The 13,130-nt window shown below is 37.2% G+C and overlaps 1 non-coding gene across 1 annotated transcript; it reads left to right on the forward strand.

Moving 5' to 3' along the window:
- The first annotated feature begins 11,393 nt into the window (after positions 1-11,393).
- Positions 11,394-11,501, forward strand: LOC127740202 (small nucleolar RNA R71). The gene has a single exon (XR_008000883.1). It is a non-coding gene; the product is annotated as a small nucleolar RNA R71 (small nucleolar RNA).
- The last annotated feature ends 1,629 nt before the right edge of the window (positions 11,502-13,130 follow it).

Here is a 13,130-nt window from a genome sequence, read left to right on the forward strand (position 1 = left end):
TAAAAGTTGTTTAAATAGTAAACTAGTGTCCTAGGTTTACAGAAAATGAATAAACTAAGATAATTGGTGCAGAAATCCACTTCTGGGGCCCACTTGGTGTGTGCTGGGGCTGAGATTAAAGCTTTCCACGTGTAAAGGCTTTTCTTGGCGTCAAACTTCAGGTTATGACGTGTTTTGGGCGTTCAACTCCGGATAATGACGTTTTTCTGGCGTTTAACTCCAGACAGCAGCATGAACTTGGCGTTTAACGCCAAGTTACGTCGTCTATCCTCGCTCAAAGTATGGACTATTATATATTGCTGGAAAGCCCTAGATGTCTAATTTCCAACGCCGTTGAGAGCGCGTCAATTGGACTCCTGTAGCTCCAGAAAATCCATTTCGAGTGCAGGGAGGTCAGGATCCAACAGCATCAGCAGTCCTTTTTCAGCCTAAGTCAGATTTTTGCTCAGCTCCCTCAATTTCAGCCAGAAAATACCTGAAATCACAGAAAAACACACAAACTCATAGTAAAGTCCAGAAATATGATTTTTGCCTAAAAACCAATAATATTCTACTAAAAACTAACTGAAACATGCTAAAATCTACATGAAATTACCCCCAAAAAGCGTATAAAATATCCGCTCATCAACCACTGTCATGCCTCCCTTCTTGGGGACAACGTGGACATGGCTCACCCAGGGGCTATCAGAAATAGGTTAAATAATCCCAGCCTCTAGTAAATTAGTGACCTCTTTCCGCACCACCTCCTTCATGGCTGGATTTAGCCGCCTCTGTGGTTGAACCACTGGCTTAGCATCGTCCTCCAATAGGATCTTATGCATGCATCTTGCTGGGCTAATGCCCTTAAGATCACCTATGGACCACCCAAGAGCTGTCTTGTGTGTCCTTAGCATTTCAATTAGTGCTTTCTCTTCCTGTTGATTTAAAGCAGAGCTTATGATCACTGGAAAAGTGTCACCCTCTCCCAGAAATGCATATTTCAGGGATGGTGGTAGTGGTTTGAGCTCGGGTTTAGGAGGTTTCTCCTCTTCCTGAGGAATTTTCAGAGGTTCTTTTATTTCCTTTAGTTCCTCCAGATTAGGCTGAACATCTTTAAAGATGTCCTTTAGCTCTGATTCGAGACTTTCAGTCATATTGACCTCCTCCTCCAAAGAGTCAATAATATCAGCGCTCATGCAGTCATTCGATGTGTCTGGATGCTGCATAGCTTTGATAACATTCAACTTGAACTCATCCTCATTGACTCTTAGGGTTAATTCCCCTTTTTGGATGTCAATGAGGGTTCGTCTAGTTGCTAGGAAAGGTCTTCCTAGAATGAGAGTTGCACTCTTGTTCTCCTCCATTTTCAACACTACAAAGTCAGTGGGAAAGGCAAATGGCCCAACCTTGACAATTACGTCCTCAATTATTCCTGATGGATATTTAATGGAGCCATCAGCAAGTTGGAGGCATAGTTGGGTTGGTTTGACTTCTTCAGTCAAGCCAAGCTTTCTGATAGTGGATGCAGGTATTAGGTTGATACTTGCCCCAAGATCACATAGAGCTTTATTGATACAAGTAACCTCTAATGTGCATAGTATCATAAAGCTTCCAGGATCTTTAAGCTTCTCTGGTAAGCTCTTTAAAATGACTGCACTGCATTCTTCAGTGAGAAAAACTTTTTCAGTTTCTCTCCAATCCTTCTTATGACTTAAGATCTCTTTCATGAACTTAGCATAAGAGGGTATTTGCTCAGGTGCCTCTGCAAACGGAATCTTTATTTCAAGAGTCCTGAGATAGTCTGCAAAGTGGGTAAATTGCTTATCCTGTTCTGCTTGGCGGAGTTTCTGAGGATAAGGCATCTTGGCTTTATATTCTTCAACCTTAGTTGCTGCTGGTTTATTCCCTACAGAGGTGGTTGGAGAAGCCTTCTTAGAGGGATTACTATCAACACTCTCAGGTGTTTGATTCCTCATTGGCGTTTGAACGGTAGGACTGGGTGCAGGATGGGCATTTAACGCAGCTTTCCACCCTTTTCTGGCGTTTGAACGCCAGAACTGGGCAAGGAATGGGCGTTTAACGCCAACTTTTCCCTTTTTTTTGGTGTTTGAATGCCAGAAGTATTTCTCTTTGGGTTCCTACTATCCTCAGAGGGATTTTGGGCAGTGGTTTGGTTATCCTCTGTCAGTTGTTCCTTTCTTGGATTTTTGCCACTTTGAGCTGAATTATTCAATGTCTTCCCACTCCTTAGTTGAACTGCTTGGCATTCTTCTGTTATCTGTTTAGATAGCTACTATTTTGTCTGATTCAACTGTGATTCTATATTCTTGTTAGCAATTTTAGTTTCTTGGAGCATCTCTTTAAATTCTCCTAACTGTTTTGTCATCAGGAGTAATTGCTGATTAAGCTCAACCATCTGTTCTTGAGGGTTAGGATCAGTAGTTACTGCCATAGCTTCTTCTTTTATAGAGGACTCACTGCTTGAGTATAAATGTTGATTTCTAGCAACCGTATCTATGAGCTCTTGAGCCTCTTCAATCATCTTCCTCATGTGTATAGATCCACCAGCTGAGTGGTCTAAAGACATCTAAGCTTTTTTTGTAAGCCCATAATAGAAGATGTCTAACTGTACCCACTCTGAAAACATTTCAGAGGGGCATTTCCTTAGCATACCTCTATACCTCTCCCAGGCATTATAAAGAGATTCATTATCCTCTTGTTTAAAGCCTTGGATGTCCAGCCTTAGCTGTGTCATCCTTTTTAGAGGGTAAAATTGATTCAGGAATTTGTCTGATAACTGTCTCCATGTTTTTATGCTTACTGTGGGTTGGTTATTCAACCACCTCTTAGCTTGATTTTTTACAGCAAATGGAAACAGTAACAATCTGTAGACATCCTGATCCACTTCTTTATCATGTACTGTGTCAGCAATTTGTAAGAACTGTGCCAGAAACTCAGTAGGTTCTTCCTGTGGAAGACCGGAATACTAGCAATTTCGCTGCACCATGATAATGAGTTGAGGATTTAGCTTAAAGCTGCTTGCTTTAATGGGAGGTATACAGATGCTACTCCCATATGCAGCTGTAATGGGGTTAGCATATGACCCTAGAGTCTTCTGGACTGCTTAATTCCACTTAGGTCCATGATGGAGAAAGGGAGATGATGTGGATATTATTATTATTTTTTTAATTAAAAATAACCGAAAATAATAAACTAAAATGAATGAAAAATAAAATGAAAATTCAAAAACCAAAAGAGAATAAAATCAAAGCAAATTGAAAACTAAATTAATTAATTAATTAAAAAGATTTTGGAATTAGCAATTAAGAAGATATGATTGAAAATTATTTTGAGAAAGATTTGATTTTTGAAATGAGGAAAGAGAAAAATAACAAAATCACACCAAACTTAAAATTTTTAGAAAATCAAACACAAATTTTCGAAAATTTAAAGGAAAACACAAAGAAGACACCAAACTTAGAATTTTTTTATAGGTAAAGAAACAGCTAAGACTATGCAATTTCAAAAAAAAATTAAGAGAAAGTAAAAGCATGCAATTGACACAAAACATAAAATATGAAACTAGACTCAAATAAAAGACTCTAAACCAACAAAAATAAAATATTCCTAATCTAAGCAACAAGATAGACCGTCAGTTGTCCAAACTCGAACAATCCCCGGAAACGGCGCCAAAAACTTGGTGCACGAAATCACAATCACACTTTTGTAATTCCGCACAACTAACCAGCAAGTGCACTGGGACGTCCAAGTAATACTTTACGTGAGTAAGGGTCGATCCCACGGAGATTGTCCGCTTGAAGCAAGCTATGGTTATCTTGTAACTCTTAGTCAGGATATCAATAATTCTCAATTTTAATTGTAAAAAGTAAAAGAACATGAAATAAATACTTGTTTTGCAGTAATAGAAAACAGGTTAAGGTTTTGGAGATGCTCTATCTTCTGAATCTCTGCTTTCCTACTGTCTTCTTCTTCAAGCACGCAAGGCTCCTTCCATGGCAAGCTGTATGTTGGGTTTCACCGTTGTCAATGGCTACCTCCCGTCCTCTCAGTGAAAATGTTCAATGCGCTCTGTCACAGCACGGCTAATCATCTGTTGGTTCTCGATCATGTCGGAATAGAAACCAGTGATTCTTTTGCGTCTGTCACTAACACCCCACAATCGCGAGTTTGAAGCTCGTCACAGTCATTCAATCCCTGAATCCTTCTCAGAATACCACAGACAAGGTTTAGACCTTCCGGATTCTCAAGAATGGTTGCCAGTAGATTCTAGCTTATACCACGAAGATTCTGATTAGGGAATCTAAGAGATACACACTCAATTGAAGGTAGAATGGAGGTGGTTGTCAGGCACACATTCATAGGTGAGAATGATGATGAGTGTCACGGATCATCACATTCATCAGGTTGAAGAACAAGTGGTATCTTGGAATAGAAGCAAGTGTGATTGAATGAAAAACAGTAGTAATTGCATTAATCCATCAAGACACAGCAGAGCTCCTCACCCCCAACCATGGGGTTTAGAGACTCATGCCATGGAAGATACAATGTGAAACGTGTAATTTGTCATGAGGTACAGATACAATAGCAAAAAGTCCTATTTATGGTGAACTAGTGACTTAGGGTTTACAAGAATGAGTAAATGACGTAAAAATCTAGTTTTGGGATCCACTTGGTGTGTGCTTGGGCTGAGCATTGAAGCTTTCATGTGCAGAGACTTTTCCTGGAGTTAAACGCCAGCTTTTGTGCCAGTTTGGGCGTTTAACTCCAACTTTTGTGCCAGTTCCGGCGTTAAACGCCGGGAATTTTGAAGCTGATTTGAAACACCGGTTTGGGCCATCAATTCTTGGGCAAAGTATAGACTATTATATATTTCTGGAAAGCCCAAGATGTCTACTTTCCAACGCAATTGAGAGCGTGCCGATTGGGCTTTTGTAGCTCCAGAAAATCCAATTCGAGTGTAGGGAGGTCAGAATCCAACAACATCTGCGGTCCTTTTTCAGCCTCTGAATCAGATTTTTGCTCAGGTCCCTTAATTTCAGCCAGAAAATACCTGAAATCACAGAAAAATACACAAACTCATAGTTAAGTCTAGAAAAGTGAATTTTAAATAAAAACTAATAAAAATATAATAAAAACTAATTAAAACATACTAAAAACATACTAAAAACAATGCCAAAAAGCGTATAAATTATCAGCTCATCAAAGGGCAATTCATATATTGTATATGATAAACCATTATTTTATAATTTATATTGTGTTTAATTGTGTGGTTTTATCAAGTCTTCACGCACTTATTCATATGATTTGCATGTATTTACAATTCCTTCCTAAAAATATTCTATGATTGAAAACTTGCTTCCCAAAGATCTTTTGATTGCATATTTTTATTCTCCTTTATACCATTTGATGCCGTGATCTGTGTGTTAAGTGTTTCAGGCTTCATAGGGCAGGAATGGCTTAGAGAATGGAGAGGAAGCGTGCAAAAATGGAAGGAACACAAGCAATTGAGGAGATGACTAGCGAAAAGTGATGCGGGCGCATGGCTCACGGGACCGCACGAAATGGAGAAATTCACAGCGACGCGAATGCGCACCTGATGCGAACGCGTGGATTGAAAGCTGCACGAGTGACACGAATGCGTGGATGATGCGCACGCATGGCACGGAAAACGCTGAGTGACGCGAACGCGTGGACGACGCGGTCGCGTGAAGTGCGCAATCTGCAGAATTACAAAAGTCGCTGGCATAGATTCTGGGCCGCATTTTAATCCAGTTTTCGGCCCAGAAATACAGATTAGAGCTAGGGAACATGCAGAGACAAGAGACAATGTTCATTCCAGAGAATTCTCAATTTTTAGATATGATTTTACTCCTCCTCTAGGTTTTCTCTCTACACATTCATAGTTCTTAGGATTTGATTTTTGTTGCTTTTTGGCTTGGGATATTGAGAAGAGTTGTTACCTCTGCAAGACTTCATCACTCTAGTTTGTTCTCTTTACTTGTTGCTTACTCTTTCATATCCTTAATTTATTCAGAGTTACAATTGTATTATTTTTAGAATTTATTAATACAAGAACCATTTTTATTTTTAATTGATCTTTTTGATTATTGTCTATCATGTCTTCCCTTATTCCTTGTTTTTATTTTGTGAATTTTACATCCATGATGAGTGAGTTGTTCCCTAACTTGATTGGGAGTTGATTAAAAGGAGACCGTTGAGTTGGAATGCTCAAGAGTAAAATTGTAGTTGGGTTTATTATTGGATGGCTCTCTAGTCACTGACACTAATCTTTCCCAAGGGAGAGGATTAGAACTTGTGAATAGAAGTAGACTTCCAACTTACTTAACTCTCCTTTACCTAGTAAAGGATAACTAAGTAGAACAACTTTCAATTATCAATTGATCTTGGGAAAACTCCAACACGGATAGAACTTCCGATTAATCCACTCTCGGTCAAGATTTTTATTTAAATTACATCAATTCTCTAACTTAATTTCCCGTTTATCAACTCAAAACCATTTTGGAAAACCTCTGATTAATAAGATAGCACATCTTCCTGTAACTCGTTGGGAGACGACCTGGGATTCATACTCCCAGTATTTTAATTCTGATTTTGTGACAACCTTTCTAAATTGATAAGCAGATTTTTGTTGGTTAAGAACTGTACTTGCAACGTATCACTCATATTAATTTCTTAATCTTCCAATTTCCGCCACGTCAGTATACATTAAAATCAGTAATGGGAATAGAGTTGAGGATTGGAGTTGCTTTGCCTTTCTGAATTAACTCTAGTAGTACTATTTCCTTTGCTTGTGAATGATGTCTTCAATGGCAAGCTGTATGTGATTGACGCTGGTTTGAGCAACTGCCAATACTTCTCCAGATCTGAACCCCAGGGTTAGTCTGGATCTATTCTAAATGAGGGTGAAGCTCCTGCAGTTCATTCTCCTTGGCGATCCTACTCAAAATGCCACAGACAAGGTCAAATCTTTCGAATAGGAGGATGTCACGCTTTTGGTTCTAGCCTCTACCACAGAGACCCTAATCTCCCTGTAAATCGGCTGAACTGATGTCTCGAGAAGTCCCCAACGAAGTCATGGTTTAGCTGGCTGAGAGACGTATATTCAAGCTGGTGGTTCATCATTGTCCGATGAAAGACACACTCTGAACCCATGTAGACGCGGATGTTTATCAGGCACGTTCGTCTTAATGTGATGAACAGAGCTAATTGTCTCTGATCATCCTATTCACCACGTTAAAGTACGAATATACATCTTAGAATTAATCAAACACGGATCGAAGAAGAAAGAATAATACTTTTATTAATTCATAAGACTCAGTAAGGCTCCTCCTCTCAACCTAGGAGGTTTAGAAACTCATACTGAAGGTAAAGTACAAAGGTGCAAATGAAAATAGGGCTATAAATATGATTAAAGGGTCGAATAAAATAATTTAATCCCTTAAATACTAAACAAATGACTAGTAAGTGTAAAATAGTCTATTTAGTGCTAAAATCCATTTTTGGGGCCCACTTGGTGAGTGTTTGGGCTAAGATTTGATGAGATCCACGTGCTATGAGGCTCCTAGGGCGTGAAATGCTGGCCAGGGCGTCCTCTCTGGGCATTTGGACTTTGGTCTCTACTTTTTGGGCGTTGGACGCCTGGAAGGGGATAGGAAGTTGGCGTTGGATGCCATGTTTTGGGCCTTGTAATCCGAAGGAAAGTATAGACTATTACACATTGCTTGAAATATCTGGAAGTCAGCTTTCCATAGTCATTAAGAACGCTCTATTTTGACTTCTATAGCTCAAGAAAAGCTCTTCCANTCCGAGTACAGGTAGGTCAGATCCAGATAGCATCTGCAGTGCTTTTTCTGTCTCTGAATCAGACTTCTACTCCAGCTCCTCAATTTCAGCCAGAAAATATATGAAATTCTACAAAAACACAAAAAGTTGTGTAGAATCCAAAAATGTGAATTTAACACTAAAACCTATAAAAACGTAATAAAAACTCAGCAAAACATACTAAAATCTATATGAAAATAATGCCAAAAAGCGTATAAAATATCCTTTCATCATTGGGCCACTCGCAAATTCAATCAAGGTATAAGCTTTCTTGTAGAGGTCATACCAATTTTTATTCTATCTGTTTATGTAATTCTTTGACGAGTGTTATGTACACAGTATCTCTTTCTAATAAAGTTTTGCTGAGCTGGTATGATTAGACGTTGTTTTAAAAATATATTGGGTTCAGACTTAGGGGCTTTGTGGCAAGTCTTGACCACGGAATGGGACAGCATTTCCTCTATACTAACTTGTTTAGTTTAAAAAGGTAACTAGTCTATTTGATAAATAAATATTAACCTTGTTTTCTTGATTCAGTGTCGACCTTCGGAGCTATTCAGGACATGGTTACAAACAGGTTATCTCTATCTCTTTATGTTTTTGCAAGCCAAAGAATGCGTTGTTAAACTTATAGTTCTTTACATTGTTTGATTTTTGTGTTCTTTGAAATAATGTGGCTTTCTTAATATCAGAATTAGCACTGCTGGTCTATTTGTTGTTCTTTCCCAAGTTTACAAGTAAGATTTTTCTCCTTTTTAATTGTTCATAATTTGCTGTCATTTAAGCATGGGCATGTAAACCTGACTTTTGTGCTGAATTTGCGTAAAGGCCTGGCTTAATCCTCTTGTCCTTGCTAGCATTAGATATTGCTAGCCACTAGTTGCAAATGTACAAGTAATTCATGTCAACTTTGTCTTTTTGTTCTTTCTTAACTCAAATTTTATGATCCCGCATTTGCTGGTTTGGGGATGATGTTCGTTAGCTACATTTTATTAGATCTTGCATTTCTCTTCTCTTTTTCAAGCTCCTGCTAACTCCTTTTTTTCTTCTCCTAACGTTTGGGTTTTCTAATTACAGACACAATTTTTTATTCTCAGGCGCATACGACTCGCCATCTTCTTCAGGCTAAGAGGGGTTTGCAATTTTTTAAACATCTTTATGCTTTTAGATCTACTAATATTTTTTATTTGAAAATTAAAAACAATAGTAGATGAATTATATGGACATAGCTAACCATATTTTCTTTCCTTTTATTGTTGAGATCAGTGATAATAAAAATTTATCGTCAATCTAGATTTACACAAAATAGGATTTCTTTCGTTACAAGTATAGTCTAGATCAACAACTAACTCCCAAATCAAATGTTCTATGTCACAATTCAATTCAAAATAACCGAGAGTATTAAACTCCTGGGTCGTTCTCCCTAGGAATTGCAATTAAGTGTACATTTATTGGCTATGGAGGAAATGGGGGTTGGGAATGACAAAAGAGAGCGAGAAATGTAAATAGCAAGAAAGTAAAACAAGCATGCAAGAAATTAAAAGAAAGCAAATAAACATGCAAGGAATGTAAATGGCAACTCTTGGCAAGAAGTGGGTAATCTAGGTTTCTTATCCTAGTTGTGGACCACAAACATGGAAATTGTGTGGAATATATCTAAACTAGTCAATCTCCTTAAGAATCAGTCAAAAGAGTGTAATTGATCTCAATCCGTAAGTCCTAGTCAACTCACTAATTACTTAGTGAAAGACTAGCATCAATGGAAACCAAACCAATTAACTATTCTCACACAATACGGAATGGACATCCACAACTCAATTCCACCCAAACATCTAATTTCTCAACCAATAGTGAGAAAACTTAACATGTAAGAAATTAAAAGTCAAAGCAATAAAAGTCAAAGCAATTAAAAGCAAGGAACGGAAACTTAAAATGCAAGAAACCTCTTGGCAAGTAATTGAGAGCTAAGGTTATCTATCCTAGGCATTAACCACAAATACATGATGATAAAATGAAGAGTTAATCCTACTTAGTCAACCTTAAATCGAAGATAAGTCAAATAGGCATAGTTGATTTCAATCCCTAAGTCCTATGTCAACACTAATGGGTCACATAGAGTCAAGGGAGACTAAATCAACTAACTACTCTAATGTATCAAACAAGAATGGACATCAATGTTTCAAGGATGACCAAAGTCAACAATTTCAAGCCAAGAGTGGAGAAAAACTAAGTAAAGACTAAGCCAAGCATTTTATCAAACACTTGGTGTGCATGGAAATAAAATAATATTAAAATGCAATAAAAATAAATGCTAACTACCAAAAGCAAGAAAATGACAATGACAACTAAAGAAAGCAATAAATGACATGGAAACATAAATTTGCATTAAATGGAAGTGAAAGTAACAAAAGTGTTTATAACATAAAAATTAACATAAAAGAGAAAACAACAAAAGAGATGAAGAAGATAAAGACAATAAAGCATAGAAACATAAATGAAACTACATCAAAACAAGAATTAAAGTGCTGAAATTAAAAGGAAACTAAGCTAAAAACCCTAATTCTAGAGAGAGGGGTGGAGCTTCTCTCTCTAGAAAATGACCTACAACATGATAAACACCTAAACCTAATTTTTCCCCTTCATCTAACTTCAATTTGGCCTTAAATAGCTTCAGAAATAAGTTGGATTGGGTTTTGGGGGCCCAGAAATTGCCTTACTGACCATTGGACGTTCCCTGAAGTCTTCTTCGTTGGGATTCACGTCCTCCTCCTCCTCTAAGGTTTCGGCCATGTTGATTATATCAATGGCCTTGCACTCTCCTTTGGGATTCTCTTCTGTATTGCTTGGGAGAGTGCTAGGAGGAGTTTCAGTAACCCTTTTACTCAGCTGGCCCACTTGTGTCTCCAAATTTCTAATGGAGGATCTTGTCTCAGTCATGAAATTAAGAGTGGCCTTAGATAGATTAAAGACTATGTTTGCTAAGCTAGAAGGATTCTGCTCAGAATGCTCTGTCTATTGTTGAGATGATGATGGGAAAGGTTTGCTATTGCTAAACCTATTTTTTCCACCATTGTTATTATTGAAGCCTTGCTTCTGTTGATCCTTCCATGAAAAATTTGGATGATTTTTCCATGAAGGAATATAGGTGTTGCCAAAGGCTTCACCCATGTAATTCACCTCTGCCATTGTAGGGTTCTCAAGATCATAAGCTTCTTCTTCAGAAGATGCTTCTTTAGCACTATTGGATGCATTTTGCAATCCATTCAGACTCTGAGAGATCATATTGACTTGTTGGGTCAATATTTATTCTGAGCCAGTATGGCATTCAGAGCATCAATTTTAAGAACTCCTCTCTTTTGAGGCGTCCTATTACTCACAGGATTTCTCTCAGAGGTATACATGAACTGGTTATTTGCAACCATTTCAATAAGTTCCTGAGCTTCTGCAGGTGTTTTCTTTAGGTGAATGGATCCACCTGCAGAGTGGTCTAGTGACATCTTGGAAAATTCAGACAGACCATCATAGAATATATCTAATGTGGTCCATTCTGAAAGCATGTCAGAAGGACACTTTTTGGTCAGCTGCTTATATCTCTCCCAAGCTTCATAGAGGGATTCACCTTCTTTCTGTCTGAAGGTTTAAACATCCACTCTAAGCTTGCTCAGCTTTTGAGGAGGAAAGAACTTGGCTAAGAAAGCCGTGACCAGCTTATCCCAAATGTCCAGGCTATCTCTAGGTTATGAGTCCAGCCATGTTCTAGCTCTGTCTCTTACAGCAAAATGGAAAAGCATAAGTTTGTAGACTTCAGGATCAACTCCATTAGTCTTAACAGTATCACAGATCTGCAAGAACTCAGTTAAAAACTGATAAGGGTCTTTTGATGAAAGTCCATAAAACTTGCAGTTCTGTTGCAGTAGAGGAACTAATTGAGGCTTTAGCTCAAAATTGTTTGCTCCTACGGTAGGGATTGAGATGCTTCTTCCATAGAAGTTGGGAGTTGGTGTAGTAAAATCACCAAGCATCTTCCTTGCATTGTTGTTTGGTTCGTCCATAATTGTTTCTTTTGCTGCTTCCTTTTCAAAAATTTCAGTGAGGTCCTCTTCAGAGTTTTGTGCTTTAGCTGCTCTTAGCTTCCTCTTCAGAGTTCTTTCAGGTTCATGATCAGCTTCAACAAGAATGTCTTTATCTTTGTTCCTGCTCATATGAAAGAAAAGAAAACAAAGAAAATATGGAATCCTTTATGTCACAGTATAGAGATTCCTTGAGGTGTCAGAGGAAAACAAGAATGGAAGGATGAGGTAGGTAAGAAAGAATTCGAACACTCAAAGAAAGATGGGGTTTGAATTGACAATGGAGGAGGAATCTTAGTGTTTAAATAGAAAAAGATAAGAGAGGGGGAAGAATTTTTGAAAATAAAAAAGAATAAAATTCAAAATAAATTTTTTAAAAATTGGTTGGGGTTTTGAAAAAGATAAGAAATAGTAAAACAAACAAAAAGTCAATTAGTTAGTTAAAAAAGATTTGAAAATTAATTTTGAAAAGATAGGAAGTTTAGAAAAGATTTTTGAAATCAAATTTCTGAAAAAGATATGATTTGAAAAAGATATGATTGAATTTATTTTGAAAAAGATTTGAAAAGGAAATTAAAAAGATTTGATTTTTAAACTTAAAATTGATTACTTGACTGACAAGAAACTAAAAGATATGATTCTATAATTTAAAGATTTTTGAAAAATATGAGGAAAAGATTTGATTTTGAAAAAGATATGTTTGAAAAGATATGATTGAAAATATTTGATTTGAAAAAGATTTGATTTTGAAAAATTATGAAGATTTGAAAAAGATTTGATTTGAAAACAAAATTTCTCTCCTTGTGTCATCCTGGCGTTAAATGCCCCGGAGCTACATGTTTTGGGTGTTTAACGCCTAATTGCTACATGGTTTGGGCGTTTAAACGCCAGTTTTCCTTCTTCACTGGGTGTTTTGAACGCCCATCTTTTTCTCTGTAATGCCTCTGCTTTATGTTCTTGGATCTTCATTTTGCTAAATCCTTTATTCAAGAAGATATGTTTTCAATTTTGAAAAACAACAAAATGAGTTGAAACATATAATTCTTGGATCAAAACACAAGATATATGTAAGAACATTATGAACGTCAAGATGAATACCAAGAATAATCTTGAAGATCAAGATGAACATCAAGAACTCAGTTTTCTTAATGAAAGAAAACATGGAGGACACCAAGCTTAGAACTTTCTCATGTTTGGGCCATATGAATGCAAGAATGC

Source organism: Arachis duranensis, chromosome 6 (assembly GCF_000817695.3).
Source record: "Arachis duranensis cultivar V14167 chromosome 6, aradu.V14167.gnm2.J7QH, whole genome shotgun sequence".
NCBI classification, from domain to species: domain Eukaryota; kingdom Viridiplantae; phylum Streptophyta; class Magnoliopsida; order Fabales; family Fabaceae; genus Arachis; species Arachis duranensis.